The sequence below is a fragment of the Narcine bancroftii genome, chromosome 8, assembly GCF_036971445.1.
Source record: "Narcine bancroftii isolate sNarBan1 chromosome 8, sNarBan1.hap1, whole genome shotgun sequence".
NCBI classification, from domain to species: domain Eukaryota; kingdom Metazoa; phylum Chordata; class Chondrichthyes; order Torpediniformes; family Narcinidae; genus Narcine; species Narcine bancroftii.
This window is the reverse complement of record NC_091476.1, coordinates 128,436,624-128,455,384: the sequence shown is the minus strand read 5'-3', so window position 1 is coordinate 128,455,384 and position 18,761 is coordinate 128,436,624.

Genomic DNA, 18,761 nt, shown 5'->3' with positions numbered 1-18,761 from the left:
TTCCCCATATCTGTTTCCCCACCTCTGTTTCCCGGCCTCTGATTCCCCGCCTCTGATTCTCCATATCTCATTCCCCGCCTCTGAATCCCCATCTCTGATTCCCGGACTCTGATTCCCCACCTCTGATTCCCGGCCTCTTATTCCCAGCATCTGATTCCCGGCCTCTGATTCCCGGCCACTGATTCCCCGCTTCTGATTGTGATTCCCTGCCTCTGATTCCCCATCTCTGATTCCGCACATCTGATTCCCTGCCTCTGATTCCCCACCTCTGATTCCCCATATCTGATTCCCCGCCTCTGTTTCCCCGCCTCTGATTCCCCGCCTCTGTTTCCATATATCTAATTCCCCACCTCTGATGCCCCAACTCTGATTCCCCGCCTCTGATTCCCCAGCTCTGATTCCCCGCCTCTGATTCCCCGCATCCGATTCCCCATATGTGATTCCCCGCCTCTGTTTCCCCGCCTCTGATTCCCCGCCTCTGTTTCCCCATATCTGATTCCCCGCCTCTGATTCCCAACTATGATTCCCCGCCTCTGATTCCCCAGCTCTGATTCCCTGCCTCTGATTCCCTGCGTTCTATTCCCTGCCTCTGATTCCCCGCCTGTGATTCCCCATCACTGATTCACCACCTCTGATTCCCCACATCTGATTCCCCATATCTAATTCCCCGCCTCTGTTTGCCCGCCTCTGATTCCCCGCCTCTGTTTCCCCATATCTGATTTTCCGTCTCTGAATCCCCAACTCTGATTCCCTGCCTCTGATTCCCCAGCTCTGATTCCCCGCCTTTGATTCCCCCCGTCTGATTCCCAGCCTCTGAATCCCCGTGTCTGATTTCCTGCCTCTGATTCCCCGCCTCTGATTCCCCATCTCTGATTCACCGCCTCTGATTCCCCACCTCTGATTCCCCATGTCTGATTCCGCACATCCGATTCCCTGCCTCTGATTCCCCAACTCTGATTCCCCGCCTCTGATTCTCCATCTCTGATTCCCCACCTCTGATTCCCCGTGTTTGATTCCCTGCCTCTGATTCCCCGCCTCTGAATACCAGCCTCTGATTCCCCATATCTGATTCCCCGCCTCTGATTCCCTGCCTCTGATTCCCCAGCTCTGATTCCCCGCCTTTGATTCCCCCCGTCTGATTCCCAGCCTCTGAATCCCCATGTCTGATTTCCTGCCTCTGATTCCCCGCCTCTGATTCCCCATCTCAGATTCACCGCCTCTGAATCCCCATCTCTGATTCCCCACCTCTGATTCCCCGTGTCTGATTCCCCGTGTCTGATTCCCTGCCTCTGATTCCACGCCTCTGATTCCCCATATCTGATTCCCTGCCACTGATTCCCCGCCTCTGATTCCCCATCTCTGATTCACCACCTCTGATTCCCGGCCTCTGATTGCCCACCTCTGATTCCCCACCTCTGATTCGCCAGCTATGAATCCCCCCATCTGATTCCCCGCGTCTGATTCCCCGCCTCTGATTCCCCAACTCTAATACCCCGCCTCTGATTCCCCAGCTCTGATTCCCCTCCTCTGATTCCCCGCATCTGATTCCCTGCCTCTGATTCCACGCCTCTGATTCCAGGCCTCTGATTCCCAACCTCTGATTCCCCACCTCTGATTCCCAATATCTGATTCCCCGCCTCTGTTTCACCGCCTCTGATTCCCCGCCTCTGTTTCCCCGCCTGTGATTCCCCAGCTCTGATTCCCCGCCTCTGATTCCCCATATCTGATTCCCATCCTCTGATTGCCCACCTCTGATTCCCCGCCTCTGATTCGCCAGCTCTGATTCCCCGCCTCTGATTCCCCGCATCTGATTCCCTGCCTCTGATTCCCCGCCTCTGATTCCCCATCTCTGATTCCCCGCCTGTGATTCCCCAGCTCTGATTCCCCGCCTCTGATTCCCCAGCTCTGATTCCCAGCCTCTGATTCCCCGTGTTTGATCCCCTGCCTCTGATTACCTTCCTCTGATTCCCGGCCACTGATACCCCGCTTCTGATTCTGATTCCCTGCCTTTGATTCCCCATCTCTGATTCACCACATCTGAATCCCCGCCTCTGTTTCCACGCCTCTGATTCCCTGCCTCTGATTCCCAACCTCTGATTCCCCACCCCTGATTCCCCATATCTGATTCCCCGCCTCTGTTTCCCTGCCTCTGATTCCCCGCCCCTGTTTCCCCATATCTGATTCCCCGCCTCTGATTCCCCAACTCTGATTCCCCGCCTCTGATTCCCCAGCTCTGATTCCCCGCCTCTGATTCCCCGTGTTTGATTCCCTGCCTCTGATTCCCCGCCTCTGATTCCCCATCTCTGATTCACCGCCTTTGATTCGCCACCTCTGATTCCCCATATCTGATTCCCCACCTCTGATTCCCCGCCTCTGATTCCCCGTGTTTGATTCACTGCCTCTGATTCCCCGCCTCTGATTCCCCGCCTCTGATTCCCCATATATCATTCCCCGCCTCTGAATCCCCATCTCTGATTCCCGGACTCTGATTCCCCACCTCTGATTCCCGGCCTCTTATTCCCGGCATCTGAATCCCGGCCTCTGATTCCCGGCCTCTGATTCCCCGCTTCTGATTCTGATTCCCTGCCTCTGATTCCCCATCTCTGATTCCGCACATCTGAATCCCTGCCTCTGATTCCCCACCTCTGATTCCCCATATCTGATTCCCCGCCTCTGTTTCCCCGCCTCTGATTCCCCGCCTCTGTTTCCCCATATCTAATTCCCCACCTCAGATGCCCCAACTCTGATACCCCGCCTCTGATTCCCCAGCTCTGATTCCCCGCCTCTGATTCCCCGCATCCGATTCCCCATATCTGATTCCCCGCCTCTGTTTCCCCGCCTTTGATTCCCCGCCTGTGATTCCCCATCTCTGATTCACCACCTCTGATTCCCCACCTCTGATTCCCCATATCTAATTCCCCGCCTCTGTTTGCCCGCCTCTGATTCCCCGCCTCTGTTTCCCCATATCTGATTCCCCGTGTCTGATTCCCTGCCTCTGATTCCCCGCCTCTGATTCCCCGCCTCCGATTCCCTGCCACTGATTCCCTGCCCCTGATACCCCACCTCTGATTCCCCATATCTGATTCCCTGCCTCTGTTTCCCCGCCTCTGATTCCCCGCCTCTGATTCCCCATATCTGATTCCCCGCCTCTGATTCCCCAACTCTGATTCCCCGCCTCTGATTCCCCAGCTCTGAATACCCGCCTCTGATTCCCCGCGTCTGTTTCCCCGCCTCTGATTCCCCGCCTCTGTTTCCCCATATCTAAGTCCCCGACTCTGATTCCCCAACTCTGATTCCCCACCTCTGATTCCCCAGCTCTGATTCCCCGCCTCTGATTCCCCGCATCTGATTCCCTGCATCTGATTCCCAGCCTCTGATTCCCTGCCTCTGATTCCCAACCTCTGATTCCCCACCTCTGATTCCCCATATCTGATTCCCCGCCTCTGTTTCCCCGCCTCTGATTCCCCGCCTCTGTTTCCCCATATCTGATTCCCGGCCTCTGATTCTCCGCCTCTGATTCCCCGCCTCTGATTCCCTGCCTCTGATTCCCCATCTCCGATTCCGCACATCGGATTCCCTGCCTCTGATTCCCCGCCTCTGATTCCCCGCCTCTGATTCCCTGCTTCTGATTCCCAACCTCTGATTCCCCACCTCTGATTCCCCATATCTGATTCCCCGCCTCTGTTTCCCCGCCTCTGATTCCCCAACTCTGAATCCCCGCCTCTGATTCCCCAGCTCTGATTCCCCGCCTCTGACTCCCCGTGTTTGATTCCCTGCCTCTGATTCCCTGCCCTGATTCCCCATCTCTGATACACCGCCTTTAATTCGCCACCGCTGATTCCCCATATCTGATTCCCCGCCTCTGTTTCCCCGTCTCTGATTCCCCGCCTCTGTTTCGCCATATCTAATTCCACGCCTCTGATTCCCCAACTCTGATTCCCCGCCTCTGATTCCCCAGCTCTGATTCCCTGCCTCTGATTCCCCGCATCTGATTCCCTGCCTCTGATTCCCCGCTTCTGATTCCCTGCCTCTGATTCCCAACCTCTGATTCCCCACCTCTGAATCCCCATATCTGATTCCCCGCCTCTGTTTCCCCGCCTCTGATTCCCCGCCTCTGATTCCCCAGCTCTGATTCCCCGCCTCTGATTCCCCGTGTTTGATTCCCTGCCTCTGATTCCCCGCCTCTGATTCCCCATCTCTGATTCACCGCCTTTGATTCGCCACCTCTGATTCCCCATATCTGATTCCCCACCTCTGATTCCCCGCCTCTGATTCCCCGTGTTTGATTCACTGCCTCTGATTCCCCGCCTCTGATTCCCCGCCTCTGATTCCCCATATATCATTCCCCGCCTCTGAATCCCCATCTCTGATTCCCGGACTCTGATTCCCCACCTCTGATTCCCGGCCTCTTATTCCCGGCATCTGAATCCCGGCCTCTGATTCCCGGCCTCTGATTCCCCGCTTCTGATTCTGATTCCCTGCCTCTGATTCCCCATCTCTGATTCCGCACATCTGAATCCCTGCCTCTGATTCCCCACCTCTGATTCCCCATATCTGATTCCCCGCCTCTGTTTCCCCGCCTCTGATTCCCCGCCTCTGTTTCCCCATATCTAATTCCCCACCTCAGATGCCCCAACTCTGATACCCCGCCTCTGATTCCCCAGCTCTGATTCCCCGCCTCTGATTCCCCGCATCCGATTCCCCATATCTGATTCCCCGCCTCTGTTTCCCCGCCTTTGATTCCCCGCCTGTGATTCCCCATCTCTGATTCACCACCTCTGATTCCCCACCTCTGATTCCCCATATCTAATTCCCCGCCTCTGTTTGCCCGCCTCTGATTCCCCGCCTCTGTTTCCCCATATCTGATTCCCCGTGTCTGATTCCCTGCCTCTGATTCCCCGCCTCTGATTCCCCGCCTCCGATTCCCTGCCACTGATTCCCTGCCCCTGATACCCCACCTCTGATTCCCCATATCTGATTCCCTGCCTCTGTTTCCCCGCCTCTGATTCCCCGCCTCTGATTCCCCAGCTCTGATTCCCAGCCTCTGATTCCCCGTGTTTGATCCCCTGCCTCTGATTACCTTCCTCTGATTCCCGGCCACTGATACCCCGCTTCTGATTCTGATTCCCTGCCTTTGATTCCCCATCTCTGATTCACCACATCTGAATCCCCGCCTCTGTTTCCACGCCTCTGATTCCCTGCCTCTGATTCCCAACCTCTGATTCCCCACCCCTGATTCCCCATATCTGATTCCCCGCCTCTGTTTCCCTGCCTCTGATTCCCCGCCCCTGTTTCCCCATATCTGATTCCCCGCCTCTGATTCCCCAACTCTGATTCCCCGCCTCTGATTCCCCAGCTCTGATTCCCCGCCTCTGATTCCCCGTGTTTGATTCCCTGCCTCTGATTCCCCGCCTCTGATTCCCCATCTCTGATTCACCGCCTTTGATTCGCCACCTCTGATTCCCCATATCTGATTCCCCACCTCTGATTCCCCGCCTCTGATTCCCCGTGTTTGATTCACTGCCTCTGATTCCCCGCCTCTGATTCCCCGCCTCTGATTCCCCATATATCATTCCCCGCCTCTGAATCCCCATCTCTGATTCCCGGACTCTGATTCCCCACCTCTGATTCCCGGCCTCTTATTCCCGGCATCTGAATCCCGGCCTCTGATTCCCGGCCTCTGATTCCCCGCTTCTGATTCTGATTCCCTGCCTCTGATTCCCCATCTCTGATTCCGCACATCTGAATCCCTGCCTCTGATTCCCCACCTCTGATTCCCCATATCTGATTCCCCGCCTCTGTTTCCCCGCCTCTGATTCCCCGCCTCTGTTTCCCCATATCTAATTCCCCACCTCAGATGCCCCAACTCTGATACCCCGCCTCTGATTCCCCAGCTCTGCTTCCCCGCCTCTGATTCCCCGCATCCGATTCCCCATATCTGATTCCCCGCCTCTGTTTCCCCGCCTTTGATTCCCCGCCTGTGATTCCCCATCTCTGATTCACCACCTCTGATTCCCCACCTCTGATTCCCCATATCTAATTCCCCGCCTCTGTTTGCCCGCCTCTGATTCCCCGCCTCTGTTTCCCCATATCTGATTCCCCGTGTCTGATTCCCTGCCTCTGATTCCCCGCCTCTGATTCCCCGCCTCCGATTCCCTGCCACTGATTCCCTGCCCCTGATACCCCACCTCTGATTCCCCATATCTGATTCCCTGCCTCTGTTTCCCCGCCTCTGATTCCCCGCCTCTGATTCCCCATATCTGATTCCCCGCCTCTGATTCCCCAACTCTGATTCCCCGCCTCTGATTCCCCAGCTCTGAATACCCGCCTCTGATTCCCCGCGTCTGTTTCCCCGCCTCTGATTCCCCGCCTCTGTTTCCCCATATCTAAGTCCCCGACTCTGATTCCCCAACTCTGATTCCCCACCTCTGATTCCCCAGCTCTGATTCCCCGCCTCTGATTCCCCGCATCTGATTCCCTGCATCTGATTCCCAGCCTCTGATTCCCTGCCTCTGATTCCCAACCTCTGATTCCCCACCTCTGATTCCCCATATCTGATTCCCCGCCTCTGTTTCCCCGCCTCTGATTCCCCGCCTCTGTTTCCCCATATCTGATTCCCGGCCTCTGATTCTCCGCCTCTGATTCCCCGCCTCTGATTCCCTGCCTCTGATTCCCCATCTCCGATTCCGCACATCGGATTCCCTGCCTCTGATTCCCCGCCTCTGATTCCCCGCCTCTGATTCCCTGCTTCTGATTCCCAACCTCTGATTCCCCACCTCTGATTCCCCATATCTGATTCCCCGCCTCTGTTTCCCCGCCTCTGATTCCCCAACTCTGAATCCCCGCCTCTGATTCCCCAGCTCTGATTCCCCGCCTCTGACTCCCCGTGTTTGATTCCCTGCCTCTGATTCCCTGCCCTGATTCCCCATCTCTGATACACCGCCTTTAATTCGCCACCGCTGATTCCCCATATCTGATTCCCCGCCTCTGTTTCCCCGTCTCTGATTCCCCGCCTCTGTTTCGCCATATCTAATTCCACGCCTCTGATTCCCCAACTCTGATTCCCCGCCTCTGATTCCCCAGCTCTGATTCCCTGCCTCTGATTCCCCGCATCTGATTCCCTGCCTCTGATTCCCCGCTTCTGATTCCCTGCCTCTGATTCCCAACCTCTGATTCCCCACCTCTGAATCCCCATATCTGATTCCCCGCCTCTGTTTCCCCGCCTCTGATTCCCCGCCTCTGATTCCCCAGCTCTGATTCCCCGCCTCTGATTCCCCGTGTTTGATTCCCTGCCTCTGATTCCCCGCCTCTGATTCCCCATCTCTGATTCACCGCCTTTGATTCGCCACCTCTGATTCCCCATATCTGATTCCCCACCTCTGATTCCCCGCCTCTGATTCCCCGTGTTTGATTCACTGCCTCTGATTCCCCGCCTCTGATTCCCCGCCTCTGATTCCCCATATATCATTCCCCGCCTCTGAATCCCCATCTCTGATTCCCGGACTCTGATTCCCCACCTCTGATTCCCGGCCTCTTATTCCCGGCATCTGAATCCCGGCCTCTGATTCCCGGCCTCTGATTCCCCGCTTCTGATTCTGATTCCCTGCCTCTGATTCCCCATCTCTGATTCCGCACATCTGAATCCCTGCCTCTGATTCCCCACCTCTGATTCCCCATATCTGATTCCCCGCCTCTGTTTCCCCGCCTCTGATTCCCCGCCTCTGTTTCCCCATATCTAATTCCCCACCTCAGATGCCCCAACTCTGATACCCCGCCTCTGATTCCCCAGCTCTGATTCCCCGCCTCTGATTCCCCGCATCCGATTCCCCATATCTGATTCCCCGCCTCTGTTTCCCCGCCTTTGATTCCCCGCCTGTGATTCCCCATCTCTGATTCACCACCTCTGATTCCCCACCTCTGATTCCCCATATCTAATTCCCCGCCTCTGTTTGCCCGCCTCTGATTCCCCGCCTCTGTTTCCCCATATCTGATTCCCCGTGTCTGATTCCCTGCCTCTGATTCCCCGCCTCTGATTCCCCGCCTCCGATTCCCTGCCACTGATTCCCTGCCCCTGATACCCCACCTCTGATTCCCCATATCTGATTCCCTGCCTCTGTTTCCCCGCCTCTGATTCCCCGCCTCTGATTCCCCATATCTGATTCCCCGCCTCTGATTCCCCAACTCTGATTCCCCGCCTCTGATTCCCCAGCTCTGAATACCCGCCTCTGATTCCCCGCGTCTGTTTCCCCGCCTCTGATTCCCCGCCTCTGTTTCCCCATATCTAAGTCCCCGACTCTGATTCCCCAACTCTGATTCCCCACCTCTGATTCCCCAGCTCTGATTCCCCGCCTCTGATTCCCCGCATCTGATTCCCTGCATCTGATTCCCAGCCTCTGATTCCCTGCCTCTGATTCCCAACCTCTGATTCCCCACCTCTGATTCCCCATATCTGATTCCCCGCCTCTGTTTCCCCGCCTCTGATTCCCCGCCTCTGTTTCCCCATATCTGATTCCCGGCCTCTGATTCTCCGCCTCTGATTCCCCGCCTCTGATTCCCTGCCTCTGATTCCCCATCTCCGATTCCGCACATCGGATTCCCTGCCTCTGATTCCCCGCCTCTGATTCCCCGCCTCTGATTCCCTGCTTCTGATTCCCAACCTCTGATTCCCCACCTCTGATTCCCCATATCTGATTCCCCGCCTCTGTTTCCCCGCCTCTGATTCCCCAACTCTGAATCCCCGCCTCTGATTCCCCAGCTCTGATTCCCCGCCTCTGACTCCCCGTGTTTGATTCCCTGCCTCTGATTCCCTGCCCTGATTCCCCATCTCTGATACACCGCCTTTAATTCGCCACCGCTGATTCCCCATATCTGATTCCCCGCCTCTGTTTCCCCGTCTCTGATTCCCCGCCTCTGTTTCGCCATATCTAATTCCACGCCTCTGATTCCCCAACTCTGATTCCCCGCCTCTGATTCCCCAGCTCTGATTCCCTGCCTCTGATTCCCCGCATCTGATTCCCTGCCTCTGATTCCCCGCTTCTGATTCCCTGCCTCTGATTCCCAACCTCTGATTCCCCACCTCTGAATCCCCATATCTGATTCCCCGCCTCTGTTTCCCCGCCTCTGATTCCCCGCCTCTGATTCCCCATTTCTGATTCCCCGCCTCTGATTCCCCAACTCTGATTCCCCTCCTCTGATTCGCCAGCTATGATTCCCCGCCTCTGATTCCATGCATCTGATTCCCTGCATCTGATTCCCCGCCTCTGATTCCCCTTCTCTGATTCTCCACCTCTGATTCCCCACCTCTGATTCCCCATCTCTGATTCCGCTCATCCGATTCCCTGCCTCTGATTCCCCACCACTGATTCCCCTCCTCTGATTCGCCAGTTATGATTGCCCGCCTCTGATTCCCCGTTTCTGATTCCCTGCCTCTGATTCCCCGCCTCTGATTCCCCATGTCTGACTCACCACCTCTGATTCCCCACCTCTGATACCCCATCTCTGATTCCGCACATCCGATTCACTGCCTCTGATTCCCCGCCTCTGATTCCCCGCCTCTGATTCCCTGCCTCTGATTCGCAACCTCTTATTCCCCACCTCTGATTCCCCATATCTGATTCCCCGCCTCTGTTTCCCCGCCTCTGATTGGCACCTCTGATACCCCGCCTCTGATTCCCCATCTCTAATTCATCACATCTGATTCCCCACCTCTGCTTCCCCATCTCCGATTCTCTACCTCTGATTCGCCACCTCTTATTCCCAATATCTGATTCACCGCCTCTGTTTCCCTGCCTCTGATTCCCCGCCTCTGATTCCCCATATCTGATTCCCCGCCTCTGATTCCCCATCTCTGATTCCCGGTCTCTGATTCCCCACCTCTGTTTCCCGGCCTCTGATTCCCAATCCCTGATTCACCGCCTCTGACTCCCAGTGTCTGATTCCCTGCCTCTGATTCCCCGCCTCTGAATCCCCTCCTCTGATTCCCTGCCACTGATTCCCCGCCCCTGATTCCCCACCTCTGATACCCCATATCTGATTCCCTGCCTCTGATTCCCCAACTCTGATTCCCCGCCTCTGATTCCCCAGCTCTGATTCCCCGCCTCTGATTCCCCACTTCTGATCCAACATATCTGATTCCCCGCCTCTGTTTCCCCGCCTCTGATTCCCCACCTCTGATTCCCCATATCTGATTCCCCGCCTATGATTCCCCACCTCTGATTCCCCGCCTCTGATTCGCCAGCTATGATTCCCCTCCTCTGGTTCCCCGCATCTGATTCCCCGCCTCTGATTCCCCGTGTCTGACCCTGCCTCTGATTCCACGCCTTTGATTCCCCATCTCTGATTCACCACCTCTGATTCCCCACCTCTGATTCCCCATCTCTGATTCTGCACATCCGATTCCCTGCCTCTGATTCCCCGCCTCTGATTCCCCGCCTCTGATTCCCTGCCTCTGATTCGCAACCTGTTATTCCCCACCTCTGAATCCCCATATCTGATTCCCCGCCTCTGTTTCCCTGCCTCTGATTCCCCGCCTCTGTTTCCCCATATCTGATTCCCCGCCTCTGTTTCACCGCCTCTGATTGGCACCTCTGATACCCCGCCTCTGATTCCCCATCTCTAATTCATCACATCTGATTCCCCACCTCTGCTTCCCCATCTCTGATTCTCTACCTCTGATTCGCAACCTCTGATTCCGAATATCTGATTCACCGCCTCTGTTTCCCCGCTTCTGATTCCCCGCCTCTGATTCCCCATATCTGATTCCCCGCCTCTGATTCCCCATCTCTGATTCCCGGTCTCTGATTCCCCACCTCTGTTTCCCGGCCTCTCATTCCCCATCCCTGATTCACCGCCTCTGATTCCCAGTGTCTGATTCCCTGCCTCTGAATCCCCGCCTCTGAATCCCCTCCTCTGATTCCCTGCCACTGATTCCCCGCCCCTGATTCCCCACCTCTGATACCCCATATCTGATTCCCCGCCTCTGTTTCCCCGCCTCTGATTCCCCACCTCTGATTTCCCATATCTGATTCCACGCCTCTGATTCCCCGCCTCTGATTGGCCGCCTCTGATACCCCGCCTCTGATTCCCCATCTCTAATTCATCACATCTGATTCCCCACCTCTGCTTCCCCATCTCTGATTCTCAACCTCTGATTCGCCACCTCTGATTCCCCATATCTGATTCACCGCCTCTGTTTCCCCGCCTCTGATTCCCCGCCTCTGATTCCCCATATCTGATTCCCCGCCTCTGTTTCCCTGCCTCTGATTCCCGGCCTCTGTTTCCCCATATCTGATTCACCTCCTCTGATTCCCCAACTCTGATTCCCCGCCTCTGATACCCCGCCTCTGATTCCCCATCTCTAATTCATCACATCTGATTCCCCACCTCTGCTTCCCCATCTCTGATTCTCTACCTCTGATTCGCCACCTCTGATTGCCCATATCTGATTCACCGCCTCTGTTTCCCCGCATCTGATTCCCCGCCTCTGATTCCCCATATTTGATTCCCCGCCTCTGATTCCCCATCTCTGATTCCCGGACTCATTCCCCAACTCTGATTCCCCGCCTCTGATTCCCCATATTTGATTCCCCTCCTCTGATTTCCCATCTCTGATTCCCGGACTCTGATTCCCCAACTCTGATTTCCCCGCCTCTGAATCCCCAGCTCTGATTTCCCGCCTCTGATTCCCCACCTGTGATACAACATATCTGATTCCCGGCCTCCGTTTCCCCGCCTCTGATTCCCCACCTCTGATTCACCATATCTGATTCCCCGCCTCTGATTCCCCACCACTGATTCCCCTCCTCTGATTCGCCAGTTATGATTGCCCGCCTCTGATTCCCCGTTTCTGATTCCCTGCCTCTGATTCCCCGCCTCTGATTCCCCATGTCTGACTCACCACCTCTGATTCCCCACCTCTGATACCCCATCTCTGATTCCGCACATCCGATTCCCTGCCTCTGATTCCCCGCCTCTGATTCCCCGCCTCTGATTCCCTGCCTCTGATTCGCAACCTCTTATTCCCCACCTCTGATTCCCCATATCTGATTCCCCGCCTCTGTTTCCCCGCCTCTGATTGGCACCTCTGATACCCCGCCTCTGATTCCCCATCTCTAATTCATCACATCTGATTCCCCACCTCTGCTTCCCCATCTCCGATTCTCTACCTCTGATTCGCCACCTCTGATTCCCCATATCTGATTCCCCGCCTCTGATTCCCCATCTCTGATTCCCGGTCTCTGATTCCCCACCTCTGTTTCCCGGCCTCTGATTCCCAATCCCTGATTCACCGCCTCTGACTCCCAGTGTCTGATTCCCTGCCTCTGATTCCCCGCCTCTGAATCCCCTCCTCTGATTCCCTGCCACTGATTCCCCGCCCCTGATTCCCCACCTCTGATACCCCATATCTGATTCCCCGCCTCTGTTTCCCCGCCTCTGATTCCCCACCTCTGATTCCCCATATCTGATTCCCTGCCTCTGATTCCCCAACTCTGATTCCCCGCCTCTGATTCCCCAGCTCTGATTCCCCGCCTCTGATTCCCCACTTCTGATCCAACATATCTGATTCCCCGCCTCTGTTTCTCCGCCTCTGATTCCCCACCTCTGATTCCCCATATCTGATTCCCCGCCTATGATTCCCCACCTCTGATTCCCCGCCTCTGATTCGCCAGCTATGATTCCCCTCCTCTGGTTCCCCGCATCTGATTCCCCGCCTCTGATTCCCCGTGTCTGACCCTGCCTCTGATTCCACGCCTTTGATTCCCCATCTCTGATTCACCACCTCTGATTCCCCACCTCTGATTCCCCATCTCTTATTCTGCACATCCGATTCCCTGCCTCTGATTCCCCGCCTCTGATTCCCCGCCTCTGATTCCCTGCCTCTGATTCGCAACCTGTTATTCCCCACCTCTGAATCCCCATATCTGATTCCCCGCCTCTGTTTCCCTGCCTCTGATTCCCCTCCTCTAATTCGCCAGCTATGATTCCCCGCCTCTTATTCCCTGCGTCTGATTCCTTGCCTCTGATTCCCAGCCTCTGATTCCCCTTCTCTGATTCACCACCTCTGAATCCCCACCTCTGATTCCCCATCTCTGATTCCGCACATCCGATTCCCTGCCTCTGATTCCCCGCCTCTGATTCCCCGCCTCTGATTCCCCGCCTCTGATTCCCCGCGTCTGATTCCCTGCCACTGATTCCCTGCCCCTGATTCCCCACCTCTGATTCCCCATCTCTGATTCCCCGCCTCTGTTTCCCCACCTCTGATTCCCCGCCTCTGTTTCCCCATATCTGATTCCCCGCCTCTGATTCCCCAACTCTGATTCCCCTCCTCTAATTCGCCAGCTATGATTCCCCGCCTCTGATTCCCTGCATCTGATTCCCTGCCTCTGATTCCCAGCCTCTGATTCCCCTTCTCTGATTCACCACCTCTGAATCCCCACCTCTGATTTCCCATCTCTGATTCCGCACATCCGACTCCCTGCCTCTGATTCCCCGCCTTTTATTCCCGGCCTCTGATTCCCTGCCACTGATTCCCTGCTTCTGATTCTGATTCCCTGCCTCTGATTCCCCATCTCTGATTCCGCACATCTGATTCCCAGCCTCTGATTCCCCACCTCTGATTCCCCATATCTGATTCCCCGCCTCTGTTTCCCCGCCTCTGATTCCCCGCCTCTCTTTCCCCATATCTGATTCCCCGCCTCTGATTCCCCAACTCTGATTCCCCTCCTCTAATTCGCAAGCTATGATTCCCCGCCTCTGATTCCCTGCGTCTGATTCCCTGCCTCTGATTCCCAGCCTCTGATTCCCCTTCTCTGATTCACCACCTCTGAATCCCCACCTCTGATTCCCCATCTCTGATTCCGCACATCCGATTCCCTGCCTCTGATTCCCCGCCTCTGATACCCCGCCTCTGATACGCAACCTCTAATTCCCCACCTCTGATTCCCCATATCTGATTCCCCGCCTCTGTTTCCATGCCTCTGATTCCCGGCCTCTGTTTCCCCATATCTGATTCCCCTCCTCTGATTCCCCAACTCTGATTCCCCGCCTCTGATTCCCCAGCTCTGATTCCCCGCCTTTTATTCCCGGCCTCTGATTCCCTGCCACTGATTCCCCGCCCCTGATTCCCCACCACTGATTCCCCATATCTGATTCCCCGCCTCTGTTTCCCCAGCTCTGATTCCCCACCTCTGATTCCCCAGCTCTGATTCCCTGCCACTGCTTCCCCGCCCCTGATTCCCCACCTCTGATTCCCCATATCTGATTCCCCGCCTCTGTTTCCCCAGCTCTGATTCCCTGCCTCTGTTTCCCTGCCCTGATTCCCCATCTCTGTTTCACCGCCTTTGATTCGCCACCTCTGATTCCCCATATCTGATTCCCCGCCTCTGTTTCCCCGCCTCTGATTCCCTGCCTCTGATTCCCAACCTCTGATTCCACACCTCTGATTCCCCATATCTGATTCCCCGCCTCTATTTCCCCATATCTGATTCCCCGCCTCTGATTCCCCAACTCTGATTCCCCGCCTCTGATTCCCCAGCTCTGATTCCCCGCCTCTGATTCCCGGCGTCCGATTCCCTGCCTCTGATTCCCCGCCTCTGATTCGCCATCTCTGATTCCCTGCCTCTGATTCCCCGCCTCAGATTCCCCGCCTCTGATTCCCTGCCACTGATTCCCTGCCCCTGATTCCCCACCTCTGATTCCCCATATCTGATTCCCCGCCTCTGTTTCTCCGCATCTGATTCCCCGCCTCTGATTCCCCATATCTGATTCCCTGCCTCTGATTCCACAACTCTGATTCCCCGCATCTGATTCCCCAGCTCTGAATCCCCGCCTCTGATTCCCCGCGTCTGATTCCCTCCCTCTGATTCACAACCTCTGATTCCCCACCTCTGATTCCCCATATCTGATTCCCCACCTCTGTTTCCCCGCCTCTGATTCCCCGCCTCTGATTCCCCATATCTGATTCCCCGGCTCTGATTGCCCACCTCTGATTCCCCGCCTCTGATTCGCCAGCTCTGATTCCCCGCCTCTGAATCCCCGCATCTGATTCCCTGCCTCTGATTCCCCGCCTCTGATTCCCCATCTCTGATTCACCGCCTTTGATTTGCCACCTCTGATTCCCCATATCTGATTCCCCACCTCTGTTTCCCCGCCTCTGATTCCCCGCCTCTGATTCTCCATATCTCATTCCCCGCCTCTGAATCCCCATCTCTGATTCCCGGACTCTGATTCCCCACCTCTGATTCCCGGCCTCTTATTCCCAGCATCTGATTCCCGGCCTCTGATTCCCGGCCTCTGATTCCCCGCTTCTGATTCTGATTCCCTGCCTCTGATTCCCCATCTCTGATTCCACACATCTGATTCCCTGTCTCTGATTCCCCACCTCTGATTCCCCATATCTGATTCCCCGCCTCTGTTTCCCCGCCTCTGATTCCCCGCCTCTGTTTCCCCATATCTAATTCCCCACCTCTGATGCCCCAACTCTGATTCACCGCCTCTGATTCCCCAGCTCTGATTCCCCGCCTCTGATTCCCCGCATCCCATTCCCCATGTCTGATTCCCCGCCTCTGTTTCCCCGCCTCTGATTCCCCGCCTCTGTTTCCCCATATCTGATTCCCCGCCTCTGATTCCCCAGCTCTGATTCCCTGCCTCTGATTCCCCGCGTTCTATTCGCTGCCTCTGATTCCCTGCCTGTGATTCCCCATCTCTGATTCACCACCTCTGTTTCCCCACCTCTGATTCCCCATATCTAATTCCCCGCCTCTGCTTGCCCGCCTCTCATTCCCCGCCTCTGTTTCCACATCTCTGATTCCACGCCTCTGAATCCCCAACTCTGATTCCCTGCCTCTGATTCCCCATCTCTGATTCCCGGACTCATTCCCCAACTCTGATTCCCCGCCTCTGATTCCCCATATTTGATTCCCCTCCTCTGATTTCCCATCTCTGATTCCCGGACTCTGATTCCCCAACTCTGATTTCCCCGCCTCTGAATCCCCAGCTCTGATTTCCCGCCTCTGATTCCCCACCTGTGATACAACATATCTGATTCCCGGCCTCCGTTTCCCCGCCTCTGATTCCCCACCTCTGATTCACCATATCTGATTCCCCGCCTCTGATTCCCCACCACTGATTCCCCTCCTCTGATTCGCCAGTTATGATTGCCCGCCTCTGATTCCCCGTTTCTGATTCCCTGCCTCTGATTCCCCGCCTCTGATTCCCCATGTCTGACTCACCACCTCTGATTCCCCACCTCTGATACCCCATCTCTGATTCCGCACATCCGATTCCCTGCCTCTGATTCCCCGCCTCTGATTCCCCGCCTCTGATTCCCTGCCTCTGATTCGCAACCTCTTATTCCCCACCTCTGATTCCCCATATCTGATTCCCCGCCTCTGTTTCCCCGCCTCTGATTGGCACCTCTGATACCCCGCCTCTGATTCCCCATCTCTAATTCATCACATCTGATTCCCCACCTCTGCTTCCCCATCTCCGATTCTCTACCTCTGATTCGCCACCTCTGATTCCCCATATCTGATTCCCCGCCTCTGATTCCCCATCTCTGATTCCCGGTCTCTGATTCCCCACCTCTGTTTCCCGGCCTCTGATTCCCAATCCCTGATTCACCGCCTCTGACTCCCAGTGTCTGATTCCCTGCCTCTGATTCCCCGCCTCTGAATCCCCTCCTCTGATTCCCTGCCACTGATTCCCCGCCCCTGATTCCCCACCTCTGATACCCCATATCTGATTCCCCGCCTCTGTTTCCCCGCCTCTGATTCCCCACCTCTGATTCCCCATATCTGATTCCCTGCCTCTGATTCCCCAACTCTGATTCCCCGCCTCTGATTCCCCAGCTCTGATTCCCCGCCTCTGATTCCCCACTTCTGATCCAACATATCTGATTCCCCGCCTCTGTTTCCCCGCCTCTGATTCCCCACCTCTGATTCCCCATATCTGATTCCCCGCCTATGATTCCCCACCTCTGATTCCCCGCCTCTGATTCGCCAGCTATGATTCCCCTCCTCTGGTTCCCCGCATCTGATTCCCCGCCTCTGATTCCCCGTGTCTGACCCTGCCTCTGATTCCACGCCTTTGATTCCCCATCTCTGATTCACCACCTCTGATTCCCCACCTCTGATTCCCCATCTCTTATTCTGCACATCCGATTCCCTGCCTCTGATTCCCCGCCTCTGATTCCCCGCCTCTGATTCCCTGCCTCTGATTCGCAACCTGTTATTCCCCACCTCTGAATCCCCATATCTGATTCCCCGCCTCTGTTTCCCTGCCTCTGATTCCCCTCCTCTAATTCGCCAGCTATGATTCCCCGCCTCTTATTCCCTGCGTCTGATTCCTTGCCTCTGATTCCCAGCCTCTGATTCCCCTTCTCTGATTCACCACCTCTGAATCCCCACCTCTGATTCCCCATCTCTGATTCCGCACATCCGATTCCCTGCCTCTGATTCCCCGCCTCTGATTCCCCGCCTCTGATTCCCCGCCTCTGATTCCCCGCGTCTGATTCCCTGCCACTGATTCCCTGCCCCTGATTCCCCACCTCTGATTCCCCATCTCTGATTCCCCGCCTCTGTTTCCCCACCTCTGATTCCCCGCCTCTGTTTCCCCATATCTGATTCCCCGCCTCTGATTCCCCAACTCTGATTCCCCTCCTCTAATTCGCCAGCTATGATTCCCCGCCTCTGATTCCCTGCATCTGATTCCCTGCCTCTGATTCCCAGCCTCTGATTCCCCTTCTCTGATTCACCACCTCTGAATCCCCACCTCTGATTCCCCATCTCTGATTCCGCACATCCGACTCCCTGCCTCTGATTCCCCGCCTTTTATTCCCGGCCTCTGATTCCCTGCCACTGATTCCCTGCTTCTGATTCTGATTCCCTGCCTCTGATTCCCCATCTCTGATTCCGCACATCTGATTCCCAGCCTCTGATTCCCCACCTCTGATTCCCCATATCTGATTCCCCGCCTCTGTTTCCCCGCCTCTGATTCCCCGCCTCTCTTTCCCCATATCTGATTCCCCGCCTCTGATTCCCCAACTCTGATTCCCCTCCTCTAATTCGCAAGCTATGATTCCCCGCCTCTGATTCCCTGCGTCTGATTCCCTGCCTCTGATTCCCAGCCTCTGATTCCCCTTCTCTGATTCACCACCTCTGAATCCCCACCTCTGATTCCCCATCTCTGATTCCGCACATCCGATTCCCTGCCTCTGATTCCCCGCCTCTGATACCCCTCCTCTGATACGCAACCTCTAATTCCCCACCTCTGATTCCCCATATCTGATTCCCCGCCTCTGTTTCCATGCCTCTGATTCCCGGCCTCTGTTTCCCCATATCTGATTCCCCTCCTCTGATTCCCCAACTCTGATTCCCCGCCTCTGATTCCCCAGCTCTGATTCTCCGCCTTTTATTCCCGGCCTCTGATTCCCTGCCACTGATTCCCCGCCCCTGATTCCCCACCACTGATTCCCCATATCTGATTCCCCGCCTCTGTTTCCCCAGCTCTGATTCCCCACCTCTGATTCCCCAGCTCTGATTCCCTGCCACTGCTTCCCCGCCCCTGATTCCCCACCTCTGATTCCCCATATCTGATTCCCCGCCTCTGTTTCCCCAGCTCTGATTCCCTGCCTCTGTTTCCCTGCCCTGATTCCCCATCTCTGTTTCACCGCCTTTGATTCGCCACCTCTGATTCCCCATATCTGATTCCCCGCCTCTGTTTCCCCGCCTCTGATTCCCTGCCTCTGATTCCCAACCTCTGAT